Below are 20039 nucleotides of genomic sequence, written 5' to 3' on the forward strand. Positions count from 1 at the left end.
ACTAATTGAGAAGTAGCTTCTTTGCTGCTGTTGATGTAATTGAGATTTTTTTTTCTTACCATGACATATCACTCAGCAATGAAATTCCATGAGAACAGATATGATCTTTCTGTTTGTCCACTGCATGTGTCCCCCGATACTTAAAAAGAGTCTAGACCACATCAGAAGGTCAGCACAATGTAGTGAATAAATAGATGAATGAATAAACCCTAATTCATTAGTGCAACAAACCATGGGCAAAATATGACATTCTAATATTTAATTTAAAATAACATGTTCTGGCTGGCTTAGTTTTTTGTTGGAAGTTTAGAACTCATTATTTCAATGAGGATAAATATCAAATAATCAGAAAACTCATATGGCATGCATATATCTCAATATTTTAATCACCAAAAATATTTTACTTCTAGGTTTATATCACCTTCATTGACGTCAATGTATATTATCTATCAAAATTTATCCAAAATATTTTCAAAGTAATAAAAGTTTATGAATCAAAGATCCTCTGTATGTCTTTAGCCTTTGTTGTATTAAGAAACTTAAGATTCCATTTAAATGTTTGAGATTATGCATAATACGCAAATAGCTGAGTGACCAACAGATGATCTATATAATTGATTGTTGTTCATTTTAACTAAATAATGATATGAATATAATTAAGGTCATCGTATTCTGAAACATATACTGAGGATAAAAGAAAGATTTTCTAAGTAGATTTACAGATAATACTAGAAAGATGAAAGAGACATCCAAAAAAAATAAAAATTAAAATTAAAAAAAAGAGACATCCATATGTCCAAAATAAAATAGGATATTTCTAAAAGCTTTCTGCAGAATAATTAAAGTAAACAGCAACTTAATCTTTAAGTTACTGAATTTAGAGCAGAATAAGTGGTAACAGTTTGGCACGGGAAGACTAAAAACAGACTCACTGCAATATGAACTCAGAAGCGATGTGTGTATTTAACATGATCGTGTCGACTATGTTCAATTGAATTTTGAGAATCATGTTTTAATTAACAGATTGATTACCTCTGATAAAGCTACAGCCTTGAATGCCAAATTCAGTTTTTCTGTCCATGACAGCAAGATATTTTATAGCAAATGTAGTGCTGAACAAAATGTGATGTCTCATGGCTATACTTTCTCCATTATCTCTCAGAATATTTGGAACAACATTTTCTAACCATAAACAATTTGAGAATATTTATATTTTCCTCTTCTTCGCATTTTTGCAAAGGCTGCAGGACACAAATATACATAATTAAGATAGTTTAATTTAAAACACATTAAGTTACCTTTTATTGCATATTCAAATAGAAGAATTATGTAGTTAACTTGACATTTATCTAGATCTCTGTTCCTAAGTGATTAGTAGTTATCAATAATTTTCACAGTAATTCAGTTGCATTTAAAAAAAGCTGTTATGACTATTTCACTTGATCTGACTGTAGCAAATCAATATTAATCTAATTATAGGGGGAAAGACTATTTGACATAGATTGTTAGTCTTCCAAGATAATATTTAGCTCAAATACTAGAAGAAAGTAAACATTAAAAAATCTAATTTTAACTAAATTAACCACCTTTGACTTTGACTATAATTTAGCCGGCACTGATATAATGAGAAACTATAATGAATTTCTTTCTCAATTTGATTGTATTTCAACAGATATTCCTATCAATAACTCAGCTCTTTTTTTTTTCTGATTGAAATGATTCTTTTTTCAGAGAACAATCTATTCATTTCGAACTATCTACAAAAAAACTGATAATAGTTCAGTTGTCCTTTAGAGACAGCTTGGTACTCATTCATATTCACAAAATTGGCATTTTGTGTTTTATTCTTGAGTTTCAGAAGGCAGATGACTTTCTGACTCATGTTCTTAACAAAAAATAAAATAGAGAACAAGTTATAAGATAAATTAACTGGTGTTCTTTTCAAACGCAGCCACTCCAGCCTGATGTAAAATATATCTTAGCTTTATGGGCTGACGTATAAAATATTAAATAAATCAACCTGATCAAATGTGATATAGGTAATGAAAAACTTTTCCTAATACATGTATTCTTTTTCATTTAAACATATATCGATAAATTAAAAATAAATTTCCTATTATCTACCCTCAAATATCTTATCTTTAATTATCATATTATCATTACTAAATGTTATATTTTCAAGTACTTGAATATTTTTTCATATTTCTGCCCTCAGGCAACGTTGAAAATAAATCTCAGATCACATTAGCCTGTGATAACTTTAACAGAGTTCTCTGTCGTCGTCTTCAATGTTCATGCAGGCAAAACTCAACCTTAAAGCAAAACAAAATAAAATAAAAAAAATTAACTGTGACTTTCTTAAGCTTTTAGAAACTTAAAGAAGAAATATTAGTAGCCAAAACAATACATGAAAGAGTGTTCTTTTTTTTTTTTTTTTTGTTTGTTTGAAATAGTTTTTTTTTTTTATATATTTTATTCATTTATTCATGAGAGATACACAGAGAGAGAGAGAGGCAGAGACACAGGCAGAGGGAGAAGCAGGCTCCATGCACCGGGAGCCCGACGTGGGATTCGATCCCAGGTCTCCAGGATCCCGCCCTGGGCCAAAGGCAGGCGCCAAACCGCTGCGCCACCCAGGGATCCCCATGAAAGAGTGTTCTATCTCACCACAGTGCAAAGAAAGAAAAGTCAAATCAACATTGTGACATGATTCCTTATTTAAACTTAGGGCTTAGAAAACGACTCCCAGCTTTTTGAGACTACAGGGAATATTAACTCCTTTTATTGCTGGCAACTCTGCTGAGGAGAACAGTGTGAAGACTTAAAAAACTATTTATACCCTGATAAACAATTCAAACTTTAAGAAGCCACAATAAAAATAGTGTAGTTTACCTAAAAAATGTTGGCAATGTTGTTCATTATAATATTATTTATGATTAGAAGGGCACCTGGGTGGCTCAGTCAGTTAAGCATCAGACTCTTGATTTTGACTCAGGTCATGACCTCAGGGATCTGGGATCGAGCATTGTGTGGGACCCATGCTCAGCAGAGTCTGCTTGAGATTTTCTCCCTCTCCCTCTCCATCTGCGCCTCCCCCTGCTTGTACTTTCTCTTTCTCTCTCTCTGAAAAAAATACGTAAATCTTTAAAAATATATATTGTTTATAATTACAGTGAATAGGAATGTACATCATTCATATTTCCAAAGTGTCTCAGTTTGCACTATAGATTCATGGTTACAATATTTATAATGACAATACTTTAAAAAATGTAAATCACCTAAAAATATAGGTAATCTTAAATGTCAATTTACATTTAAAATCAAATTACCCTGATAATTTGTTCAGGGTAATACAAAGTACTATTAAAATAGCTATATTGTATCAAGGAAAATATTAGCATTATAGGCTAAATTATCTTTTAAATGTGCATTTGTACACAGTATAATAATATCTAGATAATCTCATTAAAATAATAATCATGGTTAATCAATTATTGAAGTACAAAAATTAGGTCATTTTTTACCATTTTTACAAACTACGTTTATTATCTTTGTAAAAGATCAATTTTACAAAGAAGGACAAATAGGAGAATATTTAGAAATATTATCTGTTAGTTAATAGTTGTGCTTAATAATGATTGCTCAATTAAAATTAAACTTTAATAAGAATTAATAGAAAACTATTTGCATTCCATCCTGAATTGATGATTTGGGTACCAAATAACCGATGTTAACTGATGTTCGTATTAACTCCTGCTACATTCATGTATTTAAGACATGCCATGTACTTACTTTACAAAACTAGAAGGAAATAAGAATTCAAAGAATGAGCAAGACTTATGTCTTCAAGTATTTCAAGAAGCAGACTTTGAAAGACATCTTTCATTGAGATAACATTTAGTTGAGAACTGGAAGACATACAACCTCCTCAAATAAGAATTCCATGTGGGAAAACAGCTTAGTCATGGCTATAGCAAGTGCAAGGTAAGTTGCAGGATTGTTGAGTGAAATACAGACTGTGTTTTCAGGATGTGGGAAGAAAGACATTTGGCAAAGTGGGTCTAGGTTCGCTCTTAGGGAAGGTCACCTATATACTGATGATTATATAAAGGAAATGTACACCCTGGAGCTCAGTTAGTAGAGTGCAATGGAAGCAGAACTGATTTAATGAAGATGGGTCAGCTTCTTGCATATCATGGAGGAAACTGAAACAGAAGAGTCTCCTTGGACAGCCTTTTAGAACTTTGACAAATGTTGAGTCCCTAAACCAGGAGTGTGGAAATTAAAGGCAGGGCATTGGTTTCAGAGACAATGCATGGATGGACTATGAGATTGTATAACCATCTCAATTTTGGAGATTAGGGGAAAAGAAACAAAAGCTCGTCCCTGCTTTTTAAACTTCAAGAGTCATTTGAAAACCTAGGTGTGATTTAGTGTCTGCAGTCATAAGAATGAGAAGGATTTGTAACGAAAATTAGAAATCTGTCACAAGAAAGCGACGGTTGAAGATATAAAATTAAAATTATATTAAGAGAGATATAGCCTGAGAAATGCTGGAACAAGATAGCCAAGTATTGAAAATAATAGTGACCCGACTTTAGAATCGGTAGCATGCACGACCTATTCCCTCCCTAAATAATTCTGAACTCTTTTGCTCTCTATTTCTCTGCTTACAAACTGGAGAAACACTTTATGGAAAAATAAAGGAAACTGATGAGGTTGGTCACTCCAATTAGTTGAAGGTTTCTTTAAAAGTACCTGATGCAATGGTTTTGTGTAACGATATGCCTGCCACCATATAAATTTTTTTAAATCTAATGAGTCAAGTTTTATTTATTGTAGTGTGCGTCCGTGGACACTCCAACATTTCTATTGCTCTTTGGGGTTATTCCTGGTTACTAAATATCTCATGAGTCAGAATGCAGATAAAGGAATCGGTAAGTAGAAAGTAGTTTGAACTTTGAGTCTCATGATTTTATTATGGTTCTCAATGTCTTCTGTTGAGCCTAAGAAATTTCTCTAGGTTATTCCTCCTAGAAATTGTGATGTTCTAGTATAACGAAAGCAAAGTTTTATTCTTTTAGTTTCACCAGGGCTGTCATGCCAACATTTTTTTTTGTGCCAACATTTTTAAAAAGCTCCTAGTTTATTGTTGCTGTTGTTTTTCAGTTTTGTATGCTCTTAATGGTACTAATTACATATTCTACTTCATTGCTTTGGTTCAAAAAATTGGAATTCATAATTATAAATCTTTTAATGTGTGTGTAACTTGGCATGCTTATTATATTTTGGATGCTTTTCTTGGATATTTTCTGTCACCTACCTAGAGCTCCATTTTTAGTAATGAAAGCAGAGATGAGGATTATTTATTATGCATTCAGGTATCTTTTATAAATTTATTTTTTTTCACAGTGGATTCATATGTACAGAATATAGTCTAGGCAGCATTTTGATAAGTTATTTTAGGTCTATATATGGCTGTTTTTGTGAGACAAGTTAGTAGTAGGCCTTTTGAGCCTATGAATAACAAAAGGTGTGTTCTGCAAAGAAAGATGTAGTTTGGAAAATTCCAGGAACATTTTATTATTAAGTATGGATGCAAATTCCTGAATGACTCTTATCTTAAAATATCAACTCTTCCCTGATGGCACTGGAAGTTAGTCATAAATACATATAATGAGATATAAAAATGAACACAATTACCTATTAGAAATAGCATAAATTATGCCAAACCAAGACAATGATTATATATACAGTGATTTTTTACTTCATATATATGTATATATAAACATTTATGTACACATATATTTTTATATGTTTATATGCATGTGTACATTTTTATAATAAAATACAAAGTGTATATTTTGACATAGGCATATGAAAAATATATTTTTAAATAAATTAAAGCAATAATCAAAAATATATTTGTAATTAAAAGGTCTTAAATAGACTGAAAATACATAGAAAACTAATAGTGGTGGCTTTTGATGTATGACTGACACAAATATGACAGAGGATGGGGAACAAATGATATCTCATGAAAATGAAAAAGATTACCACTCAATATTTTAGAGTTTACATGTAAATATATCCTTTAGGGTATCTAAAAAATAAAATAAAAATTTATTTTCTCTTAAACAAATTAAGTAATATGTATCTAAAATTAAAGTTTTATTCAAAAAATAAACTTTTATTCTATGTATTTAAAAGTAACATGCATAACATATTCTTAAGATATATATATTAACTTTACATGGAATCTAACCATCTCACTCTAATTTTAAGATATCAATTTAATGTGGAAGGAATTTAAAAACTATATTTTACTCTCAGTAAATCTTGAACTTTTCAACTAATTTTGAGTTACTGTTTTCTGAAACCTCTGCCATGACAAACTCATTATCTTGGGGATTTACAGTACGTTATTACAAACTTAATCCCAAATTCCCAAATTTCTTTATATTATATATTTATTTACATAAAATAAGGTTGAAAATAGTAATACATTTTATAATATTGTAAATTTTATCAATCTAATATCTTAAATCCTATTCAAATAAATCACTAAGCCTATTATAATAAGTATCCTTTTTTGCTTATTTCTCACTTTCTTTTTATTCCAAAGATTTACTGTGCTATAATTTACTTGATATATCTTTTTATTCAAATATATATGAATTAAAGCATTTGCCTCTATGCATTTACAAAGAGTAAAATATACCATGAATGTTCTATTTAGATATTTGTCAGTTTAATTTTTATATATCTATTATTTTGTTTTTGAGAATTTTAGTGATTATTTTCTCGCAGAACCTATTTTTATATGAGTTATAGTGTAATAGATAATAATTGGGTTCTTGAATTAAACAACCCTGTTCAACTTTTGCTTTTCTATGTGCTAATAACCATGTAATCTTTAAAAGATATTGTGATGATTGAATGAAATAATCTGTGAGCCATTTAATATTATTTCAGTTTCAGTATACATAAAATCAGTGCCCTTATTTTTAGTAATAATAACATTACTTTCAATTCATGAGTATGATTTCCATTTAAAATTGATATTTCTCTTTCATGAGTTATTCATGAAACATATGTATGTCTGATTAATGGCTACTTTAGGGTGGAGACAAAAATGACATTATTTATAGGAAAAGGTGAATGCACTACTTTTAAAACAAGACAATTACTTTAATAAAACTCTAAGATATGTCAGGAAAATAATTCGAATTGTGCTTTATCATTTGTTTTTATCTCTTAAGTATTTCCATGATGGGTTACAATGAGAAACAGTATAGCAATGAGAAAATGTTTTAATATTTACTTTGTTACTAGTCACCTAGAAGATTATTCTTGGAAACCATGATGTTGGACAAAAGTTTTAAAGAACAGGGATATCATCCTACACATCTCTGAAATACATCATTGCTTTTTGGCTCCTTATCTGTTTGGGGTTTTAATTCTTGTAATATTTGTATAATTTCTTATCCTGCTTTTTGATCAGTTGGAGAGTTTTTTCTTGCATGTTATAGATTAGCTTTTTTTTTTTTTTTTGACAGATTTCTCTGGCAAAAGATTCAAATTTAAAGTCACTTGTGTGGACAGAAAGACAACAGTTGACAGAGCAACAAACTATTGTGTTTGTGCCTAATATGTACACATTGAGATGAAGACTGTACCTGCTTCCCTAAACCAGCATTATTTTCTTGTTACAACAAATCGTATAATTCTTGTACTTCCAAGTCTTGATGGTGGCTTCCTATATAAAGAAACTGCATAAATGTAAGTTGTGGAAATGACTAAAATCTCTTGTGTACCTTTGAACAACTATTTAACCTACCTAAGAAGCAATTACCTCATTTGTAACTGAATTAATTTGAGTTAAAAGATCTGTAAATTCTTTTTTGGTTTCAAAGTTCTAGAATTAAAAAAAAATGGATTAAAGGGCTGCTCTTATGAGCTAATATGCTGATTGGCCTCTGTGGTCCCATTCTAAAAGATAATTATTTAAAAAGATAATTTTTGAACTTCATTAGAAAGTATGCATAGGGAATGAATGTGAAAGTTGAGTATACATCGTTATAATCCATATCTACATTGCTCTTCCTCAATTCTCTTAGAGCCTTTTGAGTATATACTAGCTCACTATGTAAATAAGAAAAATAGGATTCTTCAATCTTAGTGAGGTCTTTTAAGTGTGTATGTTTATATTTTTAATACAGAATAATGCTTATTTTTGGAAAATATTTACCTTTACCATTTCTTTAAATAACAGACCACAGACCATCAGTTTCTCCTAATCACCACAAAGTTGTGTAGTGGGAATAATAAGACAAAAGATGTCAAACAAATGCTTCCAATAAAATTTCTTCTAAAATTAATGAGAAAGACCCTCTGGACTCTGGAGCTATGATACTGAAAGAACATGAATCTGGTTTCTGTTCATTGCTCATGTTGTTTTTGTCTTACAAGAAATTTTTGGAGTATCAAATATAAGGCCAATAAAAGAAAAGATGAGCTGGAAGAGGAAACAACAGAAATACATAATTGGGATAATCACATTTAAGCTCTGAATCCAATTTTTCTTAAAAACAGTCACATCAACTTCTATTCTTCCATGGTATATTGAGATAAGTTTTTAAATTTTATGGATTATTTTTTAGCATGAGTCCATTTGGGTTAGAGCTCCAGTAACTAAAGGAATTATAATTCTCCCTAGTATAAATATGTACATGTACACCAGGTATAAATTTTGTTTAAAAGTATAATTTGTTAATTTCAGTCTTTCAGTCCATATGAGCATATGTTTAGAAGTTTGTTGAACAATTATCTATTAGGACAACAATCTTAAATATTAGTTTAAATAGACAAGTACTCATGTTATGTGGAGGGTGTAGAAGGAACAATGTACATTTATATAGAGATGATTTTTCAAGTTGTTCAGGGTTAAAAAAAAAAAAGAATCAATCTCCCATGGTATCTTTCACCTGTAATAAATCTAAAATTGTATTTAAAAAAAATAACAAGAAAAATTTAATATAGATAAACTTTTCTATCCTCCACAAATATTTACAGATCATGAAGTAGTTGCAGTAATGAAAAACAATGCTCTCCTAGCTACATAAATCACACATTCCTTCAGGGAAGAGAGACATACCACTATTTAGTAGTCTAATATCACCCTCTACATTACTGATCAATTAATTATTTTATGACCACCATGATGGAAATAATTGCTCCAAAGAAATTATAGCAAAGTATGTTGTACATTTTCATAATATAGCAATTTGAAAAGGTAGACTCAGCTGTTTACTGAGTGGTCTCCCAGGTGATAGTACCATGTGTCTAAATGTATCAAAGACAACAAACACATTAATTGATAAGTAAGTTAATATACTCTCAGAGAAACATGGAGAGCACAGCATGTTAATATTAAAGAATATTTATTCTGCTCTCCATCTGTGACTATTTTCTTAGTCTTTATCCACATAAGTAATATATTGAGACCTCATAAAACAAAATGTCTCTCTTTTTTTTTGTAATTTACCCCCTGTGCGCCTTCGAAATAGAATATTAATTATGATGGTTTTACAATTCAGAGTTTTAAAACTGAGGAATCAGAATATGTAACACTTAAAGCATAATTTTTTCAATAATCCATATTTAAATAATTCAGTAATGAAAAACTGCAATGAAAATTCACAGATAAAAAAAAGAAAATTCACAGATTATGTTTAAGAAACTACACATGTCATAGGTTAACAAAGGAATTCATAATTAAGTTAAAATAGCTGAAATCAATTAACTAAAGAGAAATGAAAAATGTGGTTACTAAATCTCTCGCTAAATTAAAAATAAAAAAATAAAGTGACAAGTTGATTGAAGGTCAAATTATTCATAGAAAAGATTGTTGTGGGGTTTTTTAAAAGATTTTATTTATTCATGAGAGACTCAGAAAGAGAGGAGGAGACATAGGCAGAGGGAGAAACAGGCTACCTGCGGGAAGCGTGATGCAGGACTTGATCCCAGGACCCAAGGATGATGACCTGAGTCAAAGGCAGATGCTCAACCACTGAGGCACCCAGGTGCCCCAACCCTTTATTAAGCATAGAAAAGATTGTTAAAAATAAAAAGGTCTGTATGATAAAGAACATTTAGCGTAGCAATCTAGAGAAAAGAACTGGATTATTATATTTAGACAAATTTTATCAGGGTTTTTCCTTTACTTAGAAGAAGGCTTGGAAATTCCTAGTTCCATCACACCACAAAGAAACCCCATCCCTGGTAAGCAGTCACTTCCTGCATCTCCCTACCCTAATCCTTTGGAAGCTACTAGTCTGCTACAAACTACTAGTCTTTACAAACATACATTTTCTGCATATTGCATTATAAATGCAATCACATAATATGTGCTCCTTGATGTCTAGATTATTTTACTTAGCATAATGTTTTCAGGGTTAATCATGTTGCAGCCTGTAGCAGTATTTCATTGCTTTTTATGGCTGGATAATATTCCACTGTACCACCATATTGTTATCTGTTTATCCATTTATCAACTAGTTGATATTTATTTGGCTTGTTCTAGCTTTAGGCTATTGTGAATAGCATAGCTATGAACATTCTTTTACAAATGTGTGATCAAAAATCTACAATTTTTTAAAGCATAGACTAGAAAGAAAATTGCCAGGTCATACGGTAATTCTATGTTTCACTGGCGGATTCTATAGTGGCTATGCCACTCCCTCTCCCTCTGCCCCCTGCTCCTATTATCTCTCTCTCATTCTCTCTATCTCAAATAAGCAAATATTTTTTAAATACTGGTATAAATTCTTCTACAAATGATTTAAAAAATTGTAAACCATCTCATCCTGGATTTTTTTTTTATTTTTATTTTTTTTTTGCTGGGGATTCTGAATACTGATTCAACCATTTTAATTTTTATAAGTCTGTTTAATTTTTTTCTTTTTATTCTTAAGACAGTTCTGACAGTTTGTGTCATTCTACATCTTTTATTCTGTTTCTTCTAAGATATTTAGTTTGTTGGTATACAAGTGTTCATAGTAGTCTCTTCCAATCCTTTCAACTTCCATAAGGTTAGTGGTAATGTCCATATGATTATTTCTGATTTAGTAATTGGAACCTTCATTCTTAGGCAAATCTATCTAAAGCTACAACAATTTGTTGACCTTTTCAAAGAACAAACTTTTGCTTTCATTATTAGTATATTATCTCTACTGTTCTAGTGTCTATTTCATTTAGAGTCTTTTATTTTATTTTATTTTTGCTACTAGCTTTGGTATTAATTTTGCCTTTCTTTTTATAGGTTCTTATGAAGTAAAGTTAGGTTATTGATTTGAGCTTTCTTTTTAGAAGATTTTATTTATTTATTTGACAGAGAAAGGAGAGAGAAAGCAAGCATAGACAGAGGACTGGCAGAGGGGGAGGGAAAAGTAGTCTCCCCACTGAGCAGAGAGCCTGACCTATTGAGGATCAATCCCAGGACCCTGGGATCATGACCTGAGCTGAAGGCAGATGCTTAACTGACTGAGCCACCCAGGTGCCCCTGAGATTTCTTTTAAATGTCAGGGCTTATAGCTCTGAATTTCTCTCAGAGCACTACTTTTGCAATGCTCCATAATATTTGGTATATATTTTAGTTATTATTCATTTCATAATCTGTCTTTTGATTTATGCTTTGACTCATCGTTTGTCTAAAAGTTTAACTTCCACATATTTGTGACATTTTTCAGTGTTTCTTCTGTCCTAGATTTGTAGTTTTATTCCATTGTGTATGTTTGTGTGTGTGTGTGTGTGTGTGTGTGTCCTATCCTATGGTCTACCCTGGAGAATGTTCTATGTGTACTTGAGAAAAAAAAATGTGTATATTATCCTCTTGTTAGGTAGAGTGTTATGTGCATGTTTGGTAGAACTGGTTAGTTGGTGGAGTTGTTCAAGTCCTTTATTCTCTTAGTGATCTTGAGTCTAGTTTTTCTGTCCATTACTGAAAGTGGGATGTGGAAGTCTCTGAGTATTATTTAAATAGTCCATTTCTCCCTTCAAGTCTGTCAACTAGTGCTGCATGTATTTTTTGGCTCCATTGTTTGTGTACAAGTTTAGAATTATTATATTTTCTTTATGGAATGGCTCATTAGAAGTATATAATATCCCTTTCTGTCTTTTATAACTATTTTTAACTTAGAGTCTCTTGTCTGATATTGGAATAACCATTGCAGGTCACCTTTAGTTACCATTTTCATGGAATATCTTTTTCATTCATTCACCTTCTATCTATTCATGTCTTGGCATCTAAAGTAAGTCTCTTGAAGACAGCATAGCTGGATCAAGTTTATTTTTTGGTGTTTTTACTTTTTTTACCCCAATCAGCCATTTTCTAACTTTTGATTAGTTTATTCCACTTGCATTAAAGCAGTTGCTGACAGGGAAGCTCTTATTTATGCCATTTTTATATTTTTTCTATATGCCATTTTTTGTTTGTTTCTCCATTCCCTCATATTTTCCTTTAACTGATTTTTAGTTGAATTTGATTTCCTCCTAATTTTTTTCTATATATATTCTGCATAATTTTCTTAGTGGTCATCTGGGGGTTACAAAACACATCTTAAATTTATAATGAGCCACTTTAAATTAATACCACCTCGCTTCAATAGTTCATAAAATCTCTGTTCCAGTGTATTTTCACACTCCCCTGTGTACCACTGTCAGAAATTACAACTTTATATATTGTGCATGTAGTCACACAAACTCATAATTTCTATTGTACTCATTTGCTTTCAAATCATGTAAAAAAGTCACAAACCAAAACACAACAATACTGGCTTTTATATTTACTTATGTAGTTACCTTTATCAGGGTTCTTTATTCCTTTGGCTTTAAGATTCCATCTTTGCTCTAGGTCCAAACATGAGGTTCATTTTGCTGAATATACCTGTGTACTTAAAAAGAAGGCATGTTGTTTTTGTTAAGATTAGTGGCTCATAAACATCAATTCACTAAAATAGTTGGATATTTTTGTTCAGTTATAAGGTATTAATAATGTGTTATTTTGCTGTTCTATTAATTGCTAATAGAGACATTGAAATCTCCAACTAGATTATTTAATGGTCAATTATCCCTTTGGCTTTCTTAATATATTTTAAAAACTCTATTGGCAAAAACACAATTATGATTATGTTTTTCTAATGGACTCAGGTTTTATCTTTATAATATATACGTTTTACTTCTAGCAATTACTGCCTTGAAACATAATTTATCTCATATAAATTCTTCTTTCTTATACTATCTCTTTGCATGGTATAATTTGTCCATCTAGTTTTAGCCTATATATATGTATATATGTATATATATATACATATGCTATATTAAATATAATATAAAATATGTAAAACATATTCTTACATATGTATAACATAAAATATATAAATATTGAAAACATAGAGCATATTATCAATGCCTCTCTTTAAATAGTCTAGATCTATATTTCATTTTTTTAAATCAATTGTTTAATTCTGCCTTCATTGCCATATAATTTTTAATATGTTTGGTTTCAGGTCTACATTTTATCGTTCATATTGTACTTAACCCCTCAATTTCATGTTTCTATAGTCCTCACTCCTTGTCCTCTTTTGTTTTTTTTTTTTTAATTTTTATTTATTTACTTATGATAGTCAGAGAGAGAGAGAGAGAGGCAGAGACACAGGCAGAGGGAGAAGCAGGCTCCATGCATCGGGAGCCTGATATGGGATTCGATCCCGGGTCTCCAGGATCACGCCCTGGGCCAAAGGCAGGCGCCAAACCGCTGCGCCACCCAGGGATCCCCCTTGTCCTCTTTTGGATTAATTTTTTTTTTGCTGTTCTTATAATTAAATTTTGAATTATCTTTAGCATTTATCTATATGTCTTTGCACTACTATTTCAGTGACTGATTTAGGGATTATTATAAACATTCTAAATTCTCATAATTTCTCTAGAGTTAATATTTACCAGTTCACATAAAATTTTAAAAATTTTAAGATTCTAAAATTTTAAAAATTCTGTGCTTTATAAGTCTACTTAATCTCCTCTCCATTTTTCATTCAATAGTTATTATATGTATTAAACCTGCATGCTGTATGTACCTTATAATACATTGCTGTAATTTTTGGTCTTAAAAAACTTCCAAAGACCAAAGACTTCCTTTCTTTCCTTTTGGTCCAAAGACCAAAGACTTTTACTTTCCTTTCAGTCAAGATCTCCTTTAAGTAAAAAAAGAAAATATATTTTAGTGCTCTTTATTTTTTATGAGGTTTCAAGTGTCCATCTCATTTTATTTCTTGGCACCACAATAATTCTCTTTAACATGTGTTTAGAGGAGCTACTCTATGGGAATTCTAAGCATAATCCTTATATTTCATTTAGTCTCACAAAAGATGATAAAAGTGATATTTTAAGGTCTTATGCTTATAATGCAAGTGTTCTAAAATTCAATATTAATATTTTAATATCTTTGGCATTTCCCACCAAATGTGACATGCAACCTCAATAAATATTTGTCCTCTTCAAAACATAGGCATGGGTGCACATATATATTACTAATCAGAAAGCACTGTCTATGTCTTCATTTACACTCACTTGTTAAAGTATTGACAAAAGTTTTAGTTGGAAATGTCCATAAGGTCTTGAACTGACTATATAAGGCATGATTATTTACAAGTATAATTTGTAATATGTATCAGAATTTTTCAAATTTGATTTGCAACTTTTTTTTCTTTGTTTAAAGGATTTCATTTATTTATTTGAGAGAGAGAGAGAGAGAGAGAGAGCACAGGGAGAGAGAGAGTGGGAGAAGCAGACTCTCTGCTGGGTAGAGAGCCTGATGTGGGGCTCAATCCCAGGACCCTGGGATCATGACCTGAGTGTAGCTGAAGGTGGGCGCTTAACCCACTGAGCCACCCACCTTCCCTGATTAACAACTTTCTGATAAGCAAATAAAGTAAAAGAGCAGGGTAAGGATATCTATATCTCCATGGTTGTTTGGCATATATTAGTGGAGCAAAAATTCCTAAATGACAATGACAAACTTGAGGTCAATAACTTTAAAAGCAAAATAAAGTATTGAAAGGAAAAAGAAAATTTAGGGAATGGGGAAATGTATTGGTAGAAAATAGAGTTCTGATAAATGCTTAGTAGAAAATAGAGTTCTGATAAATGCTTAACCACTCACTGAAAAAAAAGTGCATATTTTTGTGCAAAGTTTATTATAAATGTTTCCATAAGGATATATGGTGCATAATTTTAAAATATATATAACCTTCATTTTCCAGGAATCTCAGACTCTCTTTTCCATTCTCTCACCATCCCTCCTGACATGAACACATGGATACACACATACCCAAAATAAAACTTAATTCCTTCCTGTCAATAATAAACTTATGTTCTGAGGTGTATAAGGCTGTAATCAATGTGAAAAGTAACTGATTGCCTTGTACCATGATGCAGATTATGGAAGGGGTGTCAAAATGGAGAAATGATTCATCCTCAGCAACATAAAACTTAGAAAAAAATATTTTCTCTTCCCATATTCTGTGAAATAATTATGTCCCATTTCTGTCGTTAGTTTTGATGAATCCTGGGTTCCTAGTTCAAAAGTAGAAGTCTTGTACAAGTCATACCTCATTTGCTTACTCATGTTTCATGTAGTCCAAACTCATTCAGAATTGCCTCATAATGGAAAAAGAGGTCACCGTGTTCAAATTCTTTCCTTCTTTATTTCTTTTTAAATCTATTTTCTTTCTTTTTTTTAATACTTAGTTACTTATTTGAGAGACACACACACATACACACACAGAGAATGCACGAGCAGGGGGAGAGGCAGAAGGAGAGTAGAGAAAGAGAATCCCTAGCAGACTCCCCACTGAGCAGGGAGCCTGACTTAGGGCTATCGACCAGGACCCAGAGATCATGACCTGAGCCGAAATCAAGAACTGGACAGTTAACTTACTGAGCTATTCAGGTGCCCTATTTTAATCTATTTTCTTCAAGGAAGAAATCCTTTTCAAGGAAGAGCAATGCCACTGAGCTCTTGCATTTGAATGTGGACTGAAATGACTTACAAACTTTCCAAGTCAGTCTTGGAAACTGATTATTATTAATTTATCCTTTTATTTTCATAGTGTAAAAAATTGTATTTGTTAAATATATACAAAAAAATCTTCCGTTCTAGATTTTTATTTTTTGTATTATTCCATGTAATGTGCCCAACTTTTGCTTTTACTTATAATAGAGATTTTCTCAATGTTTATGATTATCAGAATAATATCTATGAAATTATTAAGTGGAATATCATCATTTTTTTTCTATCACAATTGATCAGTTTTATATGAGCAGAACAAAATAGAATGTTAGGTTTACTAAGTTCCTGGAATCAGTGCTTTTAAAAACCAGTCTAGATTAAATTTTCACTATTAATAATAAATCAAGAAGAGAACTGAATGAAAGTATTCAAATAAAATCAACATCATTTTGACCATGGTTTGTTCATTGCAGAAGATATAATATATGATTTGGGCTATAGTTATTCATCATAGCAAAAGAGCAATCAATAACACACACTACCCATATATATTAGAGAGAAACTATTATCATTGCCTTATGTATAACTAATATGCATAGATATGTGAAATCAAGTAAAACAACTCCCCAAGGAATGAACAAGGTTTAAATATTCTTTTTCAACTACATATAATACTTACTTTGGCATGACCTTCTATTAAAGGAAAATATTTTTCAATGAGATATTTATTTCAAATTGGTTATAAAATCATATGAAATGGCAATATTACAGCCAATGAAGAATAGTCACTAGTCAAAGGATCTGTTACAACTTATTTAAAAGTCTTTCCTTAATCTTTTTCAGTGTATATATTTTCCTTTAATCTATCTTAGATAACCTAATCTTCTTAGCTTGTAATATCTACAAAGTAAACTGTGGTTCAAAAATTTCATTGTTTTTTTAACATAAATCAAAATGTGAAATATTTCAAAAACTTTAGTGGGACGCCCAGGTGGCTAAGCCTTTGGCTTAGATTGTGATCCCAGAGTTCTGGGATCTAGTCCCTCATCGGCCTCCCTGCCTGGAGCCTGCTTCTCCCTTTGCCTATGTCTCTGCCTCTGTCTCTGTCTCTCTCATGTATAAATAAATAAAATCCTTTAAAAATTAGCATTTTTCATCCCCACAGAACTACTGAAAAATAGTAATTCATTTAACCAAATGAATATATAAATAACATTCAAATAAACAATCATGATGCCTTGTCTAAAACACTTTATAACTAGTCCAACAATTGTATTTTCCAAAATATAAATATAATTTAAGGCTGAACCATCATTCCAAACTCTTTATATAAAGTATCAAAAACTGGGATCCCTGGGTGGCACAGCGGTTTAGCGCCTGCCTTTGGCCCAGGGCGTGATCCTGGAGACCCAGGATCGAATCCCACGTCAGGCTCCCGGTGCATGGAGCCTGCTTCTCCCTCTGCCTGTGTCTCTGCCTCTCTCTCTCTCTCTCTGTGACTATCATAAATAAATAAAAATTTAAAAAAAAAAGTATCAAAAACTCTCAAAATTTGGAAGCAATTTATACTTGAAAACGTGAGTTCTCTAGGCAGGTTTTGAGAAGGTTACTTGTAAAGTTTTTTGGACATACAAATGAGAGTAAGTATAATGTATTGCAGCTTTGCCCTTATATTTATTGACAGCCTGCTGGGCGAACATTTTAATAATTAATAATAATAGTAATAATAATAATAATGATGATGAAGGTAATGGCATTTCACTATAAATACCTAAATAATTTTCATTGGACTAAATAATTAAAATATTCATTATTAGAATGGGGTCGTGCAGGGTCCATTTATAACAGAATTATGTCAAAACAGTTAAGAGTAAGTCTTCACCCCTCCAGTAAGAGTGGCATTAACTAAGATGGAAACATGAAAGCAATAAAAAATCTAAGAAAGAAAGATTATATAAGAAAGAAAATGTGTGATGAAGAGAGAAATAAGAGAGAAATGTGTTATGAAGAAATCCTATGCAATGATCAATGAAAAAAATAAACATATATACCAGAGAAAAATTGCAAATTATCTCACAAGAGACCTTATCCATACAATATTAGAGCAAAATTTTCTCAGTTAATATTTTCTATGGTGGCATAAGGTGTGTCATAATGAAACAACATTTATGTTCACATTTCTTTAATGGAACACCAACTTTTCTATTTTTTTTCATCATAATTCAAAGAAACATTTGGATCTGAATGAAATAGTTCTCCCAATACATAGCAGCACAGAAGAGAAGTTGACTATGAAATCGGAAGCCAGTCAATTCTGTTTAAATTCTAGTTCCACCATTTCTTTCCTTTGTATGATCTCCAGAAGTCATTTACCATCTTATACTTCAGTTTCCTCTTTTGCGAAATGGAACAATAATTCTAACTTCCTGTTGGCATTATGATGAGCAAGATATAAGGCAATATTTATGAAGGATTTAGAGCAGAGCCCAAACCATAGTTAGGGTTCTGGGTTATATAAGTTGTATTTTTAACACTGAGAGCAAGATTACATATCTACATATACTAATGTATGTGCCAAACATACACATCAAAATTAGATCTGCTCTAATTCATAAATTGGAATGTATCTGGCTAATTTGTTCATTTGTTTGTTTGTTTTTTCCTGAAAGTAAATATCAGAAGAATTTGAATTTCAGTGCCTGAAATATCCTGATGTATATGTCTTGGAGACTCTTTCTATATTTCCATTATCACCAAAAGAGTAACGGAAAAAATTATATTATGAGATAAGCCAAAGTTACTGTAATCTTAAAGTAGCACAGAAAACACAAAAAGTCCTGCAGACGAATATATGAGACAAAAAGGAGTGAGAATTAGTCACACCCCTGCTTTGCCATGTTGGTAGGAGGCAAGGTCAAGATGACTATATCTATTTTGAATATCATATATCAATACTCTATATGCATATACATTATACACGTATCACATTGTATATATATATATATATATGTATGATACCGAATATACCCTTAAAATATGAAACTTTTCATCACCGTTTTAAAAATTCTCTGCTACCAAACCACTTGCTTTATATTACATGCTTCCATAATCCAGATAGAAGTAGCTCTGTGCTTGTAGCCCACATTTCAAGCCCTACTGCTAACACTCCTAATTCTTGCAAAATCTTACTCTAGATCTCACTGGTATAAGGGGAATTAAATACTGCCCCTGCTTTAGAGACCAAAGTCTGGCTTTGAACTATTAGGACTACTTATGGGCTTTAAGTATGATATGATATATAGATCTCTATTAATTTTAGTTCTTTTGCACCATATTTTAAGAAATCAGAGCCAAGGGCTACATAATTCTTTTTTAGTTTTGATTTTCAGATCAGAATTTTTGACAGTGTCTCCCAGCTTTTGCTTGACACATAGCTAAAAAACGTCTGCAAACTTTAAAATTGATCTATAATGCTGAACAAGTTTTACACAATATAGAATATCTACGTTTCTGTGTCTCCTGTTGTATGGATACTAGAGCTCCATATATATGTATACTATCCTCCATATAGTGTGTGTGTGTGTGTGTGTATGTCTCTAACAATGTCTTTGTGTTTATTCCTCTAGCAGAGTTACTGACAAATTGTACTATGTAATACATACAAAGTTACAGTAATAATGCTGTGACCTAATCATATACACTATTGTTTACAAATTAACCCTGTAACTTGGGAGATAGGAAGGACACATGTGATAATTCCCAGTTAAGGGGTGTTTAGAAGGCTCAGATGGTTAAGGGTCTGCCTTTGGCTCAAGTCATGATCCTGGGGTCCTCAGGCTCCCTGCTCGGTGGGAAGCCTGCCTCTCCCCCTTTCTTTTCCCTCCACTGCTTGTGCTCACACTCTCTCTTGCAGACACTTTCTCTCAAATAAACAGACAAACAAACTCCCAGTTACATAGAAATAAAGCTA

The 20039-nt window shown here is 31.5% G+C and overlaps 1 long non-coding RNA gene across 2 annotated transcripts in view; it reads right to left on the minus strand.

The window, feature by feature from the left end:
- Nucleotides 1-1257: 1257 nt before the first annotated feature.
- LOC112656537 (uncharacterized) overlaps nucleotides 1258-20039 on the minus strand; it is a 186237-nt gene continuing 167455 nt past the window's right edge. For both annotated transcript variants that reach the window (XR_003134392.3, XR_004812558.2), the window contains exons 4-5: nucleotides 12862-12953; nucleotides 1258-2312 (exon numbers count right to left, since the gene is read on the minus strand). This is a non-coding gene — a long non-coding RNA (uncharacterized LOC112656537). The remainder of the gene's footprint in view (nucleotides 2313-12861; nucleotides 12954-20039) is intronic.

This window comes from Canis lupus, chromosome 37, assembly GCF_003254725.2.
Source record: "Canis lupus dingo isolate Sandy chromosome 37, ASM325472v2, whole genome shotgun sequence".
NCBI lineage: Eukaryota > Metazoa > Chordata > Mammalia > Carnivora > Canidae > Canis > Canis lupus.